At 36.4% G+C, this 18,820-nt stretch overlaps 1 non-coding gene across 1 annotated transcript; it reads left to right on the top strand.

Moving 5' to 3' along the window:
* Positions 1 to 10,525: 10,525 nt before the first annotated feature.
* Positions 10,526 to 10,630, top strand: LOC142870770 (U6 spliceosomal RNA). The gene has a single exon (XR_012919111.1). It is a non-coding gene; the product is annotated as a U6 spliceosomal RNA (small nuclear RNA).
* Positions 10,631 to 18,820: the final 8,190 nt, after the last annotated feature.

Here is an 18,820-nt window from a genome sequence, read left to right as displayed (position 1 = left end):
TAGCTGACAGCCGTGATATGAAGGCGCATGGCCGAGCTTCGACTTTAGTTGACAGCCAAAAGCTTCTACTTTTACACCATTTATCTCTGCAGTTGCAGTGTGTAAGTTCAGCTAATAAGTTACTATGAATCTGTGACCTTTGAACAAGTCCTTAGTAGGAGTTATTATAGCTATTTTCCTAAAGCTGTCTGTAAAGTAAAACAAGCTTTCAGTGCTTTAAAGCTTTCCTCATCACACAAGAGCAAAATGGATTCGTCGTCAATGCACAGCACAAAATACCGTGGCAACTATGAAGTGCCGGCTGTGGGCAAGGTTTCCCAGCCAGTGAGAGCCATAGCGAAGTGGTTAATCACTTATGTAACAGAGGGAATGGCTGGGAAAAAAAATGGCAAAAATATTTTCTGTCTCTTTCAAAGAATTTCCACTCCTTTTTGAGAACTAAAACCTATATCCCTGCCTCAGGCCAGTGGTTGGTAAGGCAGGGTCAATCTTTTGTTATTTGTGCTAAAGGGAGGTCCTAGGTAGAGGTCAGGGAATTGTCTTCAGCAGAGGTGGGAGGATCTGAATCATCAATTGTAGTCGAATGGTAATTGTCTGAAGCTGAGAACCCATCCTTTAACAACTTTGTATTTCTGCTTATTTTTAGGACAATGGCACTTCAGACAGGAGAGTCTCCATCCTCCTTCTTCGCTGGCAAAGTAATAAAATTTCTCTTTTCTTCTCCTCAAAACCCTTGTCCTAGTTCTGATGCAGCCTTGAGGACAAGCGACCAAGCTTTCAGTAACACTTGGGAAGTGTTTAATAAATGTTTATGAAGGGGACACACTCCAGGCAATTAAATCCTTGTTTCTGGGAGTGAGGCTTAAGTATATGTAATTTTCAAAGCACCTCTATTGATTCTAAGTGCAGCCAGAGGAAGCAGAACTAGGCTCCTCCCAAGAAAACTATGATTTAGTTGATGTTGGATGTAGGGGAAGATTATGCATAAAGTTTGAGAATCCAGAAGAGTTAGTTAAAAATGAAAATGACTGTTCCAGAGAGCACAGCTGAAAGGCTTTGGATTGGAATCAATAAGGAAAGAAAGTAGGAGTGAAATATGCATGAAAGAAAACAATAAAGGGGAAAACCAGGGTTTTTAAAATTTTTTTCTTTTTCTTTTCTTTCTTTTTTTTATTTTTTTAGAAAATTTCTAATCCTGTGAACATGAATATTCAAAAAGAGAACAAAATACCATTTTCAGGCATTTGGTTAAATGTAAAACTTGTTGCTGTTTTCTGAGTAAGTTTATAGGTTTTATACATATGTTATGACCAAAATAATGAATGTGTCAGGTTTTAGTCTGAAACTGTTGGTTCTTGGCTTGCCCATGGCCAAAGAATGACCAGACACACCAAAGTTAGGCAGGCATGAAAACAAGGTTTATTGAAAGAAAGATAGCATTATAGGCAAGAGCAAGATACAGGTTTACAGAGCATGGCACATACACCACAGGTGACAGCCGGACCCATTGTCGCAGCAAAGTGAGAGCCAAAAGAAGGGCGCAAAAAGAGAGAGAAAGGTTAGGGTCCGAGGGGTCTTGGAAAGCCTATGGAGTTTCAGCTCGTCTCTGTCAATTTCTGCACCATGGGAGGGTTAGCAGAGGAGAGTAACTGCCATAGGCTTCAGGCCTTGGCATATGCAGTCTTCTTCCTCTACCTAGCTGTAGTTCAGTCCCACTTCTTAGCTCCTTTTTACCATGTAACTTAAACTTAGTTTTTCTTTCAGACATCGTAACTGGCCCTAGGAACAAATTTCAATGACTCCTATTTTTTTTTTTTGGTAATAATCATCCCCTTAACTACTTGACATTTTGTTTCCCAGAAAAGGTGGATGTTCTGCAAAACAAAGGAGCTAAGATTCTGAAGGCCTCTGGTCAGATTTCCTGATGCCAATATTCACCATCTCCCACAACCTGTGTTCAATGCATGTAGCCCCTTGTTACTTATACCATCACCTGCCCCAAGGCATGTGACCTCTCCTTTAAAAAAGTCCATGATCTCATTATTCAGAGAATTTGAGGAAGCATCTCCCCTTCTCCTGATGTCTGTTGTACTAAAAAATTCCATTCTTCCTTGGCAATCCTCATTGTCTCAATAATTGGATCTTTGTGGAATGAGTAACTGAACCTAGCGAAAAACTCATTGTGGTTTTGATAATATCAGTTCAATTTTCCTGTCTTCAAGTAGGCAATCCCTGATAAATTATTCTATCATGCAGTGCCAATCTCTTTATACCCCTTCTTCATATCTCTATCACTATTGTAATTCAACTTTTATTTTTAAGATAGTTTTTTTTTTTTATTGTCACATGCCTTTTTGCATAGGATGTAACCTTCAAAGTGCTTAGAGCTCTTCTTTTGGTAACCATAGTATCTCCAGTCTGTATAGCTCAATGTCTGATTCAGAGGAGGAACCCAATAAATATTTGTTGAATGAATGAATGGTGGGGTGACTATGGGGAGGTAAGGAAGGAGTAGAAAGAGAAAGACAAACTGCCTGCCTGTGGCAGAGGGAGAGCTATTAGGATGTTGCAAGGGATAGAGTTTTGCTTTGGCACTATTTTCAAACAATCACTGTTTACAAGCCATGTGCTAATTTCACTCAGCAAGCCATGTGCTAATTTCATGACTTTGGGCAGTCGTATCCTATTTATACTTTTTCACGGAGCAATTATGCTCTGGTATCCCAAGAAAGATGCCATTATTGAACTCATGGGAAAATCTAAGTTCCCTGGATAATTTAGTCATATTTCTACCTTTAGGACATTGGGGTATAGAGGAATAATGGTGCTTCTTTCCTAATGCTCCTTGTCCAGAAACTTTCCTTCCAATTCATGGAACTCATATAGCAATTAAGATATAACGAGTTTTTCTTTTCTTTTCTTTTCTTTTCTTTTCTTTTCTTTTCTTTTCTTTTCTTTTCTTTTCTTTTCTTTTCTTTTGGAGACAAAAGTCTTGCTCCGTTGCCTGGGCTAGAATGCTGTAGCGTCAGCCTAGCTCATAGCAACCTCCAACTCCTGGGCTCAAGCAATCCTCCCGCTTCAGCCTCCCAAGAAGCTGGGACAATAGGCATGTGCCACCATGCCTGGCTAATTTTTTCTATATATTTTTAGTTGTCCAGCTAATTTCTTTCTATTTTTAGTAGAGATGGGGGTCTCACTCTTGCTCAGACTGGTCTTGAACTCCTGACCTCTAGTGATCCTCCCACCTCGGCCTCCCAGAGTGCTAGGATTACAGGTATGAGCCACCATGCCTGGCCAAGTTTTTCTTGATATACTAATAATAATAGCAAGAAAACATGCATAGCCCTATATAGTTTACATAAAAGTTTACAGCTTCTCTCTCCTTTGATTATTCCCTAAACCCATGAAATAGCCATTAAGAAATGGAAACAACTTAGAGAAGTTAAGTGTTTGCCAAAATCACTTAGCTAGTAAATGGCATTTTCCAGACTTGCACCAGACAGCATCCAGTGCCTCCCAGCACACCTCATGCCTTTCATCTGTATTTGAGAGGCATTCCTTTCCAGTTCATTAGAGACAGAGCTCTAGAAGCTCATGTCATCTTATAGTCAGAAAGAATCTTGGGGGATGCACCTTCCATCTTTGCACCCAGTGCTGTAATCGTAATCCCCTTTACGCATTCATAAGTAGACATCCAGCTTTACTTTAATATGCACAGAAATGGGCATTTTATTATTTCCTAAGGCAGTCTATTCCACTGTCAGAGGGCCTAATTATTATCTATCTCCTCATGGAAGTCTAGTATTAGCAAATGCACACTGGTAACCTAAGTACCGCCTAAGTATTCGTGACAGTGATGCCGCTCCCGAGAGTATTTGCATTTTACAAAATCCTGCAGAAACTCTAGAAGTGTGGTAGCAGGCATCAATAGAGATTACATTCAGAGCACACTGCCCTCTGTGAGCCTCTTGGTCCTTACTACTTGAGGAACTCCTGGTCAGTCTTGGCATCCTTGGCATCTTTTCCACTATGCTGTCTTGGTTACTTGCTGTATTTGATTACAGTAACAGGAATTATGGTGAAGGCCCCTTCAGAAATCTGAAAGCATAGTTGGGAATTAGAGAAACTGACATCCTTTCATTACACCTCACTAAAAAACAAAAACAAAAACAAAAAAGGCAGCAAGGCAAGATTCTGACAATGCCCATTTTTAAAACCTTGGAATTAACACAACACATTTTATTCATTGATTTAGTCCTTCAGCTAATACCTATGAAGCACCTAATATGTGCCAAGTATTAACTGCAGTGCTGAAAATATAATTATGAAGAAAACCAGACATTCCCCTGATGTTGTGGAATCCACAGTTTAGAAGGAGAGCAGCCATTAATTTTAAAAAGCAAAAGCAAATGTGACATTGAACCTGAGATTTGCACTCTCAGAGTGATTTTGTATATTGAGGAGATTCAGGGAAAGTGATTGAGGAGATCCTTGGACTTGGATCTGTGGAAGTCTAGAAGCACATGAGGGAAAGAATAGAGGGCAGAGGCTGAGGGAAAGGTTTTCCCCATAAATGCAAGATTTGCAAATGCCCTGTGGTTGATGGGACATGTTGCATTTCAGGAATGATAGAAGGGTAGTGCATTTGAAGAACAGAGACTGAGTGAGAGATCATACTGCCTGATAAGGACTTTCCCTGGTTAAAATCAGATGTTCGTTTCATCTTGTTCCAATTTTTACAGTTTCTACAATGTGCTAAGTTGGTGCTTTTGGAGGTTATTAGTTTATCCAGTTGAATAATTAGAATATTTCTCTTTTTATTTCTGGGAAATAGAACATAGATCCATTAAAAATTTAAAGATGATGCAATCCTCAGATGGAAAATAGATATTGTTAATGGGAAAAAAGCCCAAACTCTGTAAAATAATTTAAAGAGGTTTACTCTGAGCCAAATGTGTATGACTGGCCAGAAGCACATGGCCTCAAGATGTCCTGAGAAAATGTGGCCATGGTAGCAGTTTAGTTCTATACATTCATGGAGACAAGAATTACATATAAGACCCTAAGTCAGTATATGAAGGATGTACATTGGTTTGGCCCCAAAAGGCAGGACATCTCAAAGTGGAGGCTTACAGTTTATAGGTGGAATTAAAGATTCTTTGATTTGTAATTGGTTAAAGAATGAAGCTTTGTCTAAATGTTTGGAATGCTTTAACTTAAATAAGGATTCTGTTAATCAGAGATAAGCCACCAGACATTTACCAAAAACAAGTGATCTTTTAAGTAAATTGATGGCCTTGAGGTGTGGTTTAAGCTTTGTCTATGTGTAACTTTAGACCTGTTAATGATTTAGCATCTTATTGTTACAAAGAATAACTCCAAAAAGCAAGGGGGGCATAATGAGGAATGTCTGATCTCCCTTCTCGTGGCCAGCAACTCAGCTTTAGGAGTTTTCTGGGGTCCCATTGTCCAAGTTGGGTTCATTCAGTAGGCTGAGGGGTTTAACATTTTATTTCAGTTTACAATATTATTTCTAATGCCAGTCTGTACAAATTCTTACAAATTCATGGTGGCTACCTGTATTCATATCATAACAGGAATTTTGAATCCATATCTTCGATTAACTCCATTGTCTCCTTCTCCTCTGGTCAGCTGTAACTCAATTCCAGTGTTCTGACCACTCTGCTTGCCTGTCTTTGTCTTGGAAAGTAAGAAAAGATATTTTCTTCTGGAGCTGAAAAGTACATTGAGCATGGAAGAGGAAGAGGAAGAAGAGGAGACTATTCATTTAATTTACCCTGGCATGGTGATTTTGCCTTTGGATGAATTCTAGAGCTATTCCTTCTTTTTCAGCTCTTAAAAACAATTTTATATGGAATGGTGTTTTGCAAATCCATGCAAGATTTAGGCAAATATGTATATTTTCTCTAGGTGTTTGGGGAAAAATCCTTCCATTTATCAATATTTCTGCTGCTTTTAAGTTTCATTAAAAGAGGACAATAATAAACCTATACAGGATATAAAAATACTTTTCTTAACATTATTCAATATTAAGTCTAAGACCTTTAGGTTTTTAAGATCTGGGGAATATGGCAGCAGAACTTCATTTCAGATATTGCATACTTCCCAAGAAGATAAAATATTTAGAAGCTAGGGAAAAATACCAGTGTTTGCAAAACCTACATTAATAAAATAATAATATCCTCAGATGAGATATTAATAAAAGTGTAAGCAGGTAGGGCTTTGGGGCCAGGTCTATAGGCATATTGGCTACTTTGTAATTTTAGATGTATGGGAGAGGGTATACCATGAAGGGTAAAGATTTTTATTAATGACTCACATTGCTTTTGGGGCAAACTTGAAGAATTATTTTAAATACATATTTACATTTTTCATTCTATTTACTTTAAAAGTACCTAATGTACCAATTGATGAGAAAAATATAGACTTCTACACTATAGAGTTCCTAGTTGTTTACACTTAAAAGGCAAAAGATCAGTAAGATTGCCTTCAACTAAAAGATATATAAGGAGTCTTCGTACAAGCAACTGAACTATTAATGAATCACTCCAGTGGCTGAAGTAGTTTTTTAGAATAGGATAAAACTAACCCTAATGCAGAGAGGAGGAAGATCCCAGCTCTTCTGAGTGCCAAATATATGCTGGGCCCTTTCCTACACACTTCACAGATATTATGCTCTTTAATTCACAAAGAAAGTAAACATAGGTAAGACCAGCCTGGATTACACAAGAAGAAATTGATGGTTAATAGGATAACTTGCACAACATGCATATTTGGGATTTGAACCCATGTCTCTCTGACTTAGAGATGCCATCTCTGTTTTCCTCTGCCTGGAAATATTGGTCTAAAGGACAACCAATTCTCTATTTTTTCTGCTCCCTAGCTCAACACTCACAGGAGACAGTTGCTTTGGAGATTTTTCAGCAGCCATGTTTTGAGATTAATGGAAAGTTGGAGTGTCTAACTCTCCTCTGTCATAACGTTACCTCAGCAGAGAACAATGTATTCGATGTAATGTGTCTGCACCCAATTTGAAACAGTTCCTTTCTCCTAGATGTATTGACCCAGATTCCAGCAAACACTGTCTCTCCCAATTTTAAATCAGATGTTTCCCATGCCCATAATGTACCTTCTGCACAGACATCTTGCGATCTAGAATGTGGGGGATTCTTACCATAGATGGCTGGAGAGGGGTTTAATGGCCCCTTGTCATGGGCTCCTTATAAATGTATGGGTGGAAATGGAAGGTCAGGGAGCTTGGGACTCAGCTATGGTCATATGGCTGGTGAATGGTTGAAGCAGGATTTTAATTCAGCGTTGTCTGACTTTTATCTCGCATTCCTGTTAGCAGTTACTAATGAGCAGGATTCAATTTTATACTTTTTTGTACCTTCCTCAGTACATGGTATAGTTTTGGTTACATGATTCCTATCCAAATAAATAACATTTTTTTAAAGCCATCTGAATTATGAACTGACTCAAAATAATAAGTAGGCTTAAATCAATTTGAAGGAATAAGGGAAGAAAATAAAACATACAAAGGCACAAGGATATGTGAAGGAATAGTATGTTCGGGAAATGTTCCTTTTGAAGAGTTGGTTTGTACTCTTATTTATAGTATTCATCACAATCTGCTCTGCATTTTTAATAATAATTTTATCTGCTCAACTAAATTGACTGTGTTTCTGTGTGGCCCAGTGGCCAGCACAAAGTAGAACCTAAAACTGTAATTACTGCCTGGAATGGAATTATAAACACATGCCAAAGCAGGGGCAGTGGAGACTCTCTTCCCCTTAAAGCAGGCAGTACAGTGGAAGGAGTACAAGCCTTGGTGCAAAGAGACTCTCCATTGTCTAGCTGTGTGACTCAGTTGCTCATCTGTAAAATGGGCTAATAATCCTAGTTGGAAAGATAAAAGAACTAAATAAACATATTTAGTTAAGTTGCCTATCTCATCCTTGAAATGAAACAAATTTCAGACATCCCTGCCATTCTTTCTGTTCTTTCTCTCCAAAGCAAAATCTTAGGGAGCCTGGTTATTAGTGATCCAAATTGCTCTCCCTTGGCACCCCATGAACAGACCACAATGCTGTATTCCTACAACTCCTGTTCATCTCTCGATTTGCATAGTGTATCTGACACCAAGAAAAGAGCTATTTTAAATTGTTTATCCATCCCTCCCATCATCTGTGCTCTGTTTGACGCACATGTGATATGGACAAGAATATTTAATGGCATTCAACTGAGCAACCACCTTCATTAGCCAGACAAGTTGTTTTCTTTCCAGAGCCCCTTCTACAGCAATTCACCTCCATTTCGCACATGGTATACTTTTATTCTTCTTTTTAAACAAATTCAGGATGATCTCCAAGTAAGCATTTCTGTTGAACTCCATCAACCCCACAAAATGTAGCCAGAAAGTGTTGGGAAAACATCACCCTTACTTTTATAGAAATTGAAATGACTTTATACACTGGTAACTGGTGGCTGTTCCAGGAGGCTCATTTATAATCAGAGATTCTTAATTCCTTCTTTTTCCACCCCCCTGACAAAAAATTCAATATGTTTGTAGTTCTAGTTCCCACACATACTAAATATTTTACCTATGTTATTTCCTCATCTCATAAAGATGTTATTGTAAGTAAATATATATATATACACACAGTATATGTATATATTTCATATATAACACATGCTTCCCACACAATAGTAGACAAACTTGATGGCATTTTAATACTATTGCCCCCAATTTAGGAATGAATATCATCACTATTAGCTAAGACCATAAGGTGCCAAACATGTTTCTTTAACAAACACAGCAGAATTTATATGTTCAGATGATTTGGGGACACTTGTCTCAAAGTGATCCCTTTAAGAAGAAACACATTTAATGTAATAATTTTGCCACTGGTCCACAGTATGTTGGAACTGCTTCTCGGGAGTCTATGGTATGTCAGACAATATATTATTAACATAATTATCATTGTCAATCATCATCCTTAAAATGGTTGCTATAGTAAATATATATTATTCTGGCTGTCTAACAAAAGTCTGTTACTCTGGGAATAGCATGTCCTTACTCTGCAGAACTATTTCTTCCTCCCTCATTCCTCATCCTTCCATTACTAATTGGCCCTCTTATTTAGTAGTGGGGCTGCCTCATTATCAAAACTTTTGTCTCCTAAGGCTAGGTGCAGTGGCTCACACCTGTACTCCTAACACTCTGGGAGGCTGAGGCGGGCAGATCACTCAAGGTCAGGAGTTCGAAACCAGCCTGAGCAAGAGTGAGACCCCGTCTCTACTAAATAGAAAGAAATTAATTGGCCAACTAAAAATATATAGAAAAAATTAGCCAGGCATGGTGGCACATGCCTGTAATCCCAGCTACTTGGGAGGCTGAGGCAGAAGGATTGCTTGAGCCCAGGAGTTTGAGGTTACTGTGAGTTAGACTGATGCCATGGCACTCTAACCAAGGCAACAGAGTGAGACTCTGTCTAAAAAAAAATGTGCAATTTCTTGACACATCATAAAAAAAATAATAAAATAGAAAACTCTGCCTCCTAAAGAAAACAATCTCATCTTCTATGATATCACTATACTATAAAATCCCATTTACTATAATATCAAAAAGGGTAAAATATTTATGAATAAACCTAACCAAGGAGATAAAAGATTTATATACTGAAAACTAAAAAAATTGCTAAAAAAAATCAAAGAAAGAAGATATAAATACATGGAAAAACCTCCCATTATCCCATGCTTATAGATTGGAAGATTCAATATCATTAAAATGTCTATACCACTCAAAGTGATCTATAGGTTCAATGCAATTCATATCAAAATCCCAATGGCATTTTTATTCACAAATATAAAAATCCCAAGATTTATATAGAATCTCATGGAACACTGAAATAGCCAAAACAACTTTGAAAAAGAAGAATAAAGTTGGAGGCCTATACGTCTTGATTTGAAAATATACTACAAAGAAATAGTAATCAAGACAGTGTGGTATTGGCATAAAAACAGATATATAAACCAGTGGAACAGAATAGATAGCAAACACAGAAATAAACCCTTGCATATATAGCCAAACAATTTTGGGCTATATTGGGTGCCAAGACTACACAATGTGGAAAGAAGTCTCTGCAACAAATGATGCTTGGAAAATTAATTATACACATGCAAAATAATAAAGTTGGATCCTTATTTATATGAAAATTAGCTTAAAATTAATTAAAGAGCTAAGTGTAATACCTAATACTATAAAATCCTACAGGAAAATACAGGTAAAAAGCTTTAAAACATTGGATTTGACAATGATATCTTGGATATGACACTGAAAGCACAGGCAACAGAAGCAAAAATAGGCAAATGGGACTATGCTACACTTAAAACTTCTGCAAATGAAAAGAAACAATTAACTGAGTGAAAAGGCAACCTATGAAATAAAAGAAAGTATTTTCAGATCATATATTTGATAAAGGATTTAATAAAGAGATTTAGTGCATGGTTCAGCAGTTCATATACTAAAATTGGAATTATACAAAGAAGAGTAGTGTGGTCCATGTGCAATGATGACATGCAAGTTTTTGAAGCACTTCTATATTTACTTGCCAGCTTCCTGCTTAAGCTTCCAACAGTGGCTTGGGGATGAACACATGACTCTAAATGAATATACTCCAGCACCAGCTCAGACCTGAACAACCATAGGGGAAAATGATCGTGTAGGAGAACAGCTGTATTATAGGCTCTCATTTCATCTGCCTCTCTCCTGCTAGATCAGTCCTCTAGAGTGTGATATAAAAGTGGTATATAGGGACCTTTCCTACTTCTTACTAAGTAGGAGGGTTTCCAAAGAATAAAAACAGATGCACTGTAAATCTATTGGCCTTGAGCTGAGAGAAGAGGTTTCAGATGAGAAAAAACCAGCAAAAGAGTTCTGACAACATAAAAAAAAAGCTACTTTGACAGCACCAAAAGATCACAGTAGATCCACAGCAATGGACCTCAATAAAAAGGTAATTGTCTAAATGACAGAAATGGAATTCAGAACATAAATGGCAAATAAGAGGAATGGGATTGAAGAGAAAGTTGAAAACCAACACAAAGAAGCTAGAAAAAATATATTTCAGATCATGAATGAAAAATAAAATATGAAAAACTCACTAAAGAGATAGACAACATAAGGATGGATATAACACAAGTTAAAGAAATGAAACAGTCATTGAAAGAATTTAAAAGTACAGCAGAAACCTTCAACAGGCTAGACCAAGTAGAAGAAAGAATTTCAAAGCTTGAAGACAAGGTTTTTGAACTAACTTAATCAGTCAAAAATGCAGAAAAAATAAAAAGAATGAACAATCATTCAGAGAAATATAAGACTATGTGAAACAAGCTAATATATGAATTATAGGTATCCCGGAGGAAGACGAAGAAAAACTAAAAAGCATGGAAAACCTATTCAAGGGAATTATTGGGGAGAATTTCTTAGATATCACCAGAGATTCAGATATCCAGATCCAAGATGGTCATCAAACACTGGGGAGATTCACAGCAAATAGGAAATCTGCGAGACAACTATTCATCAACCTAGCCAAAGTTAAAACAAAGGAGACAATTTTACAAACTACAAGAGAAAAACAATGACTAACCTACAAAGAAAAACACATCAGGCTAACAGCATAGTTTTCAATGGAGACCTTAAAAGCCAAAGGGATTGAGGCCCCATTCTTATTCTTCTTAAATAGAACAAGTGGCAGCTAAGAATTTTGTATCCCGCATAACCAAGTTTCATAAATGGTGGAGAAATAAAGACTTTTCCACAGGCAGACATGAAGAGAATTTGTCACTACTAGACACGCCCTGCAGGAAATGCTCAAAAGTGCATTATACATGGAACAGTACAAAAGATAACCAATCAGTGTGAAAAACACAGAAGTTTAAGTGCACAGCTCTTATAAAACAATAGTACAAGAGGGAAAACAAAACAATAAGCTATCATCAAACATGATTAACAAACAACATCCCACATATCAATACTAATACTCAATGTGAACACTCTGAATACCCTAATTAAAAGACAGACTGGCTGAATGGATGAAAAAGAACAAACCAAATATTTGCTCTTTCCAAGAAACACATCTAAACCATGAGGATTCACACAGAGTCAAGGTAAAGAGTTGGAAAAAAGTTTTTCCATGCAAATGGAAACCAAACATGAGCAAGTATAGCCATTTTAACATCAGCTAAAATAGACTTTAAGCAACAATGGCAAAAAAAAAAAAAAAAAAAAGACAAAGATGGTCATTATATAATGGCAAGGGGATTAATTCAACAAGAAGATATAACAAGCTTAAATATATATGCATCTAACATAGGAACTCCCAGATTCATAAAGCAAACTCTACTAAATCTAAGAAAAGAAGTAAATAGTAGCATCATAATTGCTGGGGATGTCAACACCACACTGACTGAACTAGACTATGGAAGCAGAAAATGAATAAAGAAACACTAGACTTAAATAGGACTCTAAAAAATGGACCTAACAAACATTTACAGAATATCCTACCCCAAAACTATTGAATATACATTCTTTTCATCAGCACATAGGACCTTTTTCAAGATTGATCATATCTTAGGCCACAAAACAAGTCTTATCAAATTCATAAAAATTGAAATCACACCATCTTCTTGGGCCACTGTGGAATAAAACTACAAAATAATTCTAAGGGAAACATTCAAATCTACACATAGTCACGGAAATTAAACAACCTGCTGCTGAATGATCCTTGGATCAATGATGAAATTAAAATGGAAATCAAAAGATACCTAAAATGTATTGACAAAAGGGACACAAGCTTTCAAAAAATCTGTGGGTTACAGTAAAAACAGCCCTAGGAGGAAAGTTCATAGCCTTCAATGCCCACATCAAAAAGAAAGAAAACTCACAAATTAACAACCTAATGTCACACCTCAATGTACTAGCAAAAGAAGAATAAACCAAACCCAAAATCAGTTGAATAAAAGACATAACAAGACTCAGAGCATTACTAAATGAAATAGAAATGAAATATAAACAGTACAAAGGGTCAGTGAAACAAAAAGTTTGTTCTTTGAAAAAATAAACAAAACTGATAGGCCACTAGCCATATTAACCAGAAATAGGAGAGAAAGGACTGAAATAAACTCAATCAGAAATGAAAAAAGATATATTACGACTATACCACAGAAATACAAAATAATATCCAGGAATACTATGAAAATGTCTACATATACAAACTATTATAAAAATCTGGAGGAATTGGAAAACTTCTTGGAAACACACAAATTCCCAAGCCTACTTCAGGAAGAAATAGAACTCCTGAACAGACAAATCATGAGTAGCGAGACTGAGGCAGTAATAAGATATCTCCAAACAAAAAAGCCCTGGACCAGACAGATTTACAGCTGAGTTATATCATACCTACAAAGAACTGGTACCTATTCTACAGAAATTATTCCATAATATCTAGAATGAGGGAGTCCTCCATAACTCATTCTACTAAGAAGTATCACCTTGGTACTCAAGCCAGGAAAGGACACAACAAAACAAGAAAACTACAGACCAATTTCCCTTATGAACATAGATTTAAAAAGTCCTCAAAAAAATACTGGCAAACCAAATTAAACAACATATGAAAAAGATAATTCACCATGATCATGTGGGTTTCATCACATGGATGCAGTGTTTCAAATACACAAATCAATAAACATGATCCATCATATAAACAGAAGGAAATACAAAGACCATAAGATCATCTGAATAGATGCAGAAAAAGCATTAGACAAAATATGGCACCTTTTCATGATAAAAACCTTCAACAAATGAGGCAGAAGGAACATACCTCAATATTATAAAAGCCATATATGACAAACACATAGCCAACATCATATTGAATTGGGAAAAGTTGAAACCATTCCCCCTAAGAAGTGGAATAAGACAAGGATGCCTACTGTCACCACTTCTGTTCAACATAGTGCTGGAAGTCCTAGCCAGAGAAATCAGGCAAAGGAGGAAACGAGGAAATACAAGACATTGAAATTGGGAAAGAGGAGGTCAAACTCTCCATTTTTGCTGACTATATGATCTTGTAGCTAGAAAATCCCAAGGACTCCACCAAAAGACTCCTAGAATTGATAAATAAATTCAGAAAAGTCTCAGGTTAAAAAATATATCTGCAAAGAAAATAAAATGCCCTGGAATATGTATAATCTCTACAAGGATAACTACAAACACTGATGAAAGAAATTGTAAAGGACACAAATAAATGGAAAAACATCTCATGCGCCTGGATTGGCAGAATTAACATCATCGAAATGTTCATACTACCCAAAGTGATTTTCAGATTCAATGCAATCCTCATCAAAATATCAATATCATATTTTACAGATCTAGAAAAGAGGATCTTAAGCTTCATATGGAACCAAAAAAGAGCCTGAATAACCAAAGCAATCTTAAGCAAAAAGAACAAATCTGGAGGCATCATATTACTTGACTTCAAATTATACTACAAGGCTATAGTTACCAAAACAGAATCTGACTGGTGTAAAGGTAGAGACATATGCCAAGGGAACAGAATAGAGAACCCATCAAATTGGTATTAATTGATCAACACTTAAGTGCACATATAATAGTAACATTCATCAGGTGTTGGGCAGGTATAGCGGGGAGGAGAGGATTGAGTATATTTACACCTAATGGGTGCAGTGCACACTGTCTGGGCTATGGACACACTTAAAGCTCTGACTCAGGTGAAGCAAAGGCAATATATACAACCTAAACATTTGTACCCCTGTAATATGCTGAAATAAAAAAAAAAACATAGAGAGTGGTGGTGGCTACCCAGAAAAGCCAAAAAAATTATGGAGGAAGAATCTGAGGGAAGTAGGAGATAGGAGTAAGAATATCCAGTTGGACAGCTGGACAACTACTACAATAGTCTAGGAGAAAGACTGTCCTATAAATAACATAGTGGTAATAGAGATTGAGAGATGTATATTTCTTCAAGCAAAATTATAAGTATCAGTAATTAGTTAGATGGGGGTAGGAATAGTGAGGAAGTAAAGAAATGAAGTTCAAGATATTTCAAAGGTTTGGCCAAGATCCTGCTCCCTCCTTTGTGAGTGACCTGGGACCAGAACTTGGATATTCTTATTCCGAGGTTAGTACTTCCTAGGACTGTCAGACTGCTCATGTCAGTTCAAGCATCTCTTGCATGCCCATTTCTATTGTTTTTCTTTCACTCACACATTCTTTATTAAATAGACATTGAAAATCTATTGTGTTCCACGTTGACCAGGAAGAAAAAAAAGAAAAAAGAAAATCTATTGTGCTAGGTGCCAGGGATAAAAGATATATAAATTATGATTATTCTCTTTAAAGAGCTCAAGCAAGGCAGACAGGCAGGCAAACAATTGCAATAGCACATGAAGAGGATGTCATTCAGATGTGTGCACAGGGCTGTGGAAGACGAAAAAAAAAGAAACTAAATGTATCATTGTTTTATGAAAGCTTTAGAGATGAACCATATTTGATTACCTGCATTCTAAGCTCCAGGAAGGCAAGAACTATATTATTTCTGTTTACTCCTGAATCCTTGCTACCTAGCTATAGTATTCTACAACATGTTTCTCATTTCTCAATTTTTTATTCTGTTTAATAGAGCATTGAACTAGTAGCAAACTGTCTTAATTACTATAGCTTTATAATACATGTTGATACCTGCCAAATAAGACTTCCAGGTTTGTTCTCTTTAAGATAATCTTGTCTTTCCTTGGCCCTTTGCATTCCCATATACATTTTGTGAATGAGTTTGTCTTTTTCTACATACATATGCAAATCTGCTGGGATTTTGATTAGAATTGTTCAGAATAAAGAGAAATAACATTATTACTATATTAAATAATTTCCATTTACTTAAGTTTTCTTAATTATTCTCAGTCATATTTTTCAATTTTTAGCATAGATCTCACATGTGTCTTTCTCTGAGTAATTGATTTTTTAATGCTATAGTAAAAATATATTTGTTCAATTTTATCTTTCCTCATTTTTGCTGTTAGCATATAAAAATACAATTTGTATTTTCTAAATTTACTTGTCTCAGCAATGAATTATATTTACATAGTTATATACAGTGATTCAACTTTCAGAATTAACCTAAGGACAAAGCTTAAACAATAGTTATGGTTACAGAAATAAATATAATAGCTCTCAGCCTTGAGAGGCAAAAGTAAAGCATTGGCTGACAAAACTTGATAGAAAAATAAAGGCAGTGTTATTCTCATTTTTCCAAGAGGGGTTTCAAGAGATATTGTCTATAATGGATAAAAGAATAAATATTTGTGTATTTTAAATGTGATTTAGGTTAAACTATGAAATTGTCATTTTTGTGGATCAAAAATGATTGAAAATTTATAACTTCCTATGATTCAGTGAAATAAAAAGTCAGCCTAGAGAAAATTAAATAGTAGTAGAATGTAAGTGAAATGTTCTTATATGTGGAAGGAGTCATCAAAAGAAATAAAGCCAGAAATATTAACAATTGCATGTGAATTTGGTATATACTCACAATGGAATATTACTCAATTCTAAGAAACGACAGTGAGCTTGCACCGTTTATGCTATCCTGGATTAAGCTAAACCCATTATCCAAAGTGAGGTGACACAAGATCTGGAAAATGGGCTCCACATCTACTCACCATCAAATTGGTACTGACTGACTAAAACTATGGTGCTCAAATGGTGGTAGTATACACCAGGGATTCGGAGAGGGGGCACATTGTAGGGATGTGGCAAGCATTGTGGAGGGGAAGGGAATACTTCTCTAACCCTTCCTAGGGAAAGACAAAGATATACAATGTAACCAAAATGTCAAAAAAAACCTTTTATTGAGTGGAGGGCAGGTGGGCAGGTGGGAGGGGTATGGAGGGGAAGGGAGTATACTTACATAATGAGTGTGGGGTGCACCAACTGGGGGTTGGACACGCTTGAAGCTCTGGCATAGATGGGGAGGGGTTGTAGGGGCAATATATGTAACACCAACAATATTTGTACCCCCATAATATGTTGAAATAAAAGGAGGAAAAATAAAAAAAAATACTTAAAAAAAAAAAAAACAATTGCATGTGGACAGCAAGATATTTGATAGGGAAAGCCTTTAATTTTTTGGAATGCTAGAAATAAATACCATCTGTAGGCTCAAACGTGCAAGGATCTGGAGAACTCTTCTGTGTACAGACACTCAAACAATCCCCTGGTGTCAGTTTTCTCACTCCTGTTCTTCACTGTACCTGCCATCTCTGTGCCTGGAAATACTCAAGGTACCAGCTGGGCACCATGGTTTCCTCCTGGGCTGCAGCACCTCAGCGTGTCTCCAAGACTGCACTTAGCTCTGTCCTAGTTCAGCTCTCAACACTCTTCCCTCTGCCTGCCTTCATTCAAAACTTTGTTGAAACCCTTCATGTGTTGCTGCACCCTATGTGTTTACTATCATTTTAATTTAATCTCAGGTGATAAACTTGAATCCTGATCTGCCATGTCTTCCAGTATAAAAGATGGGCCAAGTATGTACTCACGCATTTCTCCCTGCACAATCCTGAATTTAGGTCACATGGGGGAATGACATGGAAAGCACAAACTGAAAGTCATAGTCAAGTGAATGTGTTAGGACTTCAAAATATTTTAACCTTAAATAATTGATTATACTTAATCTCCCCAGACCTATTTCCTCATATAAATTCTTCTCCAGCCTTAAATTTTTGTGATTTTATAGTTCTTCAATTTTATTACATAAAGTTGAATGAAAGTATAGAGAGGTGATTCTGTAAGTCCATTAGATTGTGCACTTCTAGAAAGCAGGTGCATTTTTTTCTTCACCTTTATATATCTAGCTACTAGACTAATGTCCTGTGCATAGAAGGTTTTTAAACAAACATTTGTTAAATGAATAATAAATACAATATTCTATCATTTATAATTTATATAATATATATTGTTAACACCATCAACAAACATTCAGTGTGCCTCTACTATTATGAGGTGCTCTCCATTAGATACTAAAAATACAGAGGAAAGGTATCATATCTGCCCTGTAGATGCATATATTCAGGTTGCAAAAATAACAAAAATGCAAATACGTCCCCTCCTTTTCAACATGTTGTATAGAAAAGTAAGCATCCTGTATAAGAGAAGATAAGAGAAGTATGATGTAGGAGAAAGAAAATGAGCTTTGGAGTCAGACAAAAGTCTGGATTTAAACCTGGGCACTGGTATTTAGCTATTCTGTCAGTATGGGAAGCTTACTTGGCTTCTGTCTGCTTCTTTTATAAAATTGGAGATAATGCCTTTGTTGCAGAAATGTTATGAGGATTATAATATATGCAAACAACTTATCACATTGTAGGTACTCAAAAGTTATAACTATCATTATTAATATTACTGATCATTATTGATTATCATTATTATTGATTATTATAATTAGTGCATACACACAAGAAAAAGTAGTCCAGTCTGAACAAGTTAGCAGTTAGCTTTCTGAATCAGAAAAAATTTAAGCAAGGCAGAAAAGAGCAGATAATTCATCCTGGGCAGAGGGAGGTCATGGATGTTCATGGCAAGCAGCTGTTTGGCTCTAGTAAAGTAAAAGCTACATGGTGGAGTTGATCAGAAGGGAGGTGGAGAAAGGTGGGAGAGAATAAGACTCTGCCTGCACCTTCTTTCCTCCTTCTGTTTGTACTGTGCAGAGGGCACATCAGTGGTTTT

This window comes from Microcebus murinus, chromosome 4 (assembly GCF_040939455.1).
Source record: "Microcebus murinus isolate Inina chromosome 4, M.murinus_Inina_mat1.0, whole genome shotgun sequence".
NCBI lineage: Eukaryota > Metazoa > Chordata > Mammalia > Primates > Cheirogaleidae > Microcebus > Microcebus murinus.
Note: the sequence above shows the minus strand (reverse complement) of the source record. Positions and strands in the feature narration are given on the sequence as shown.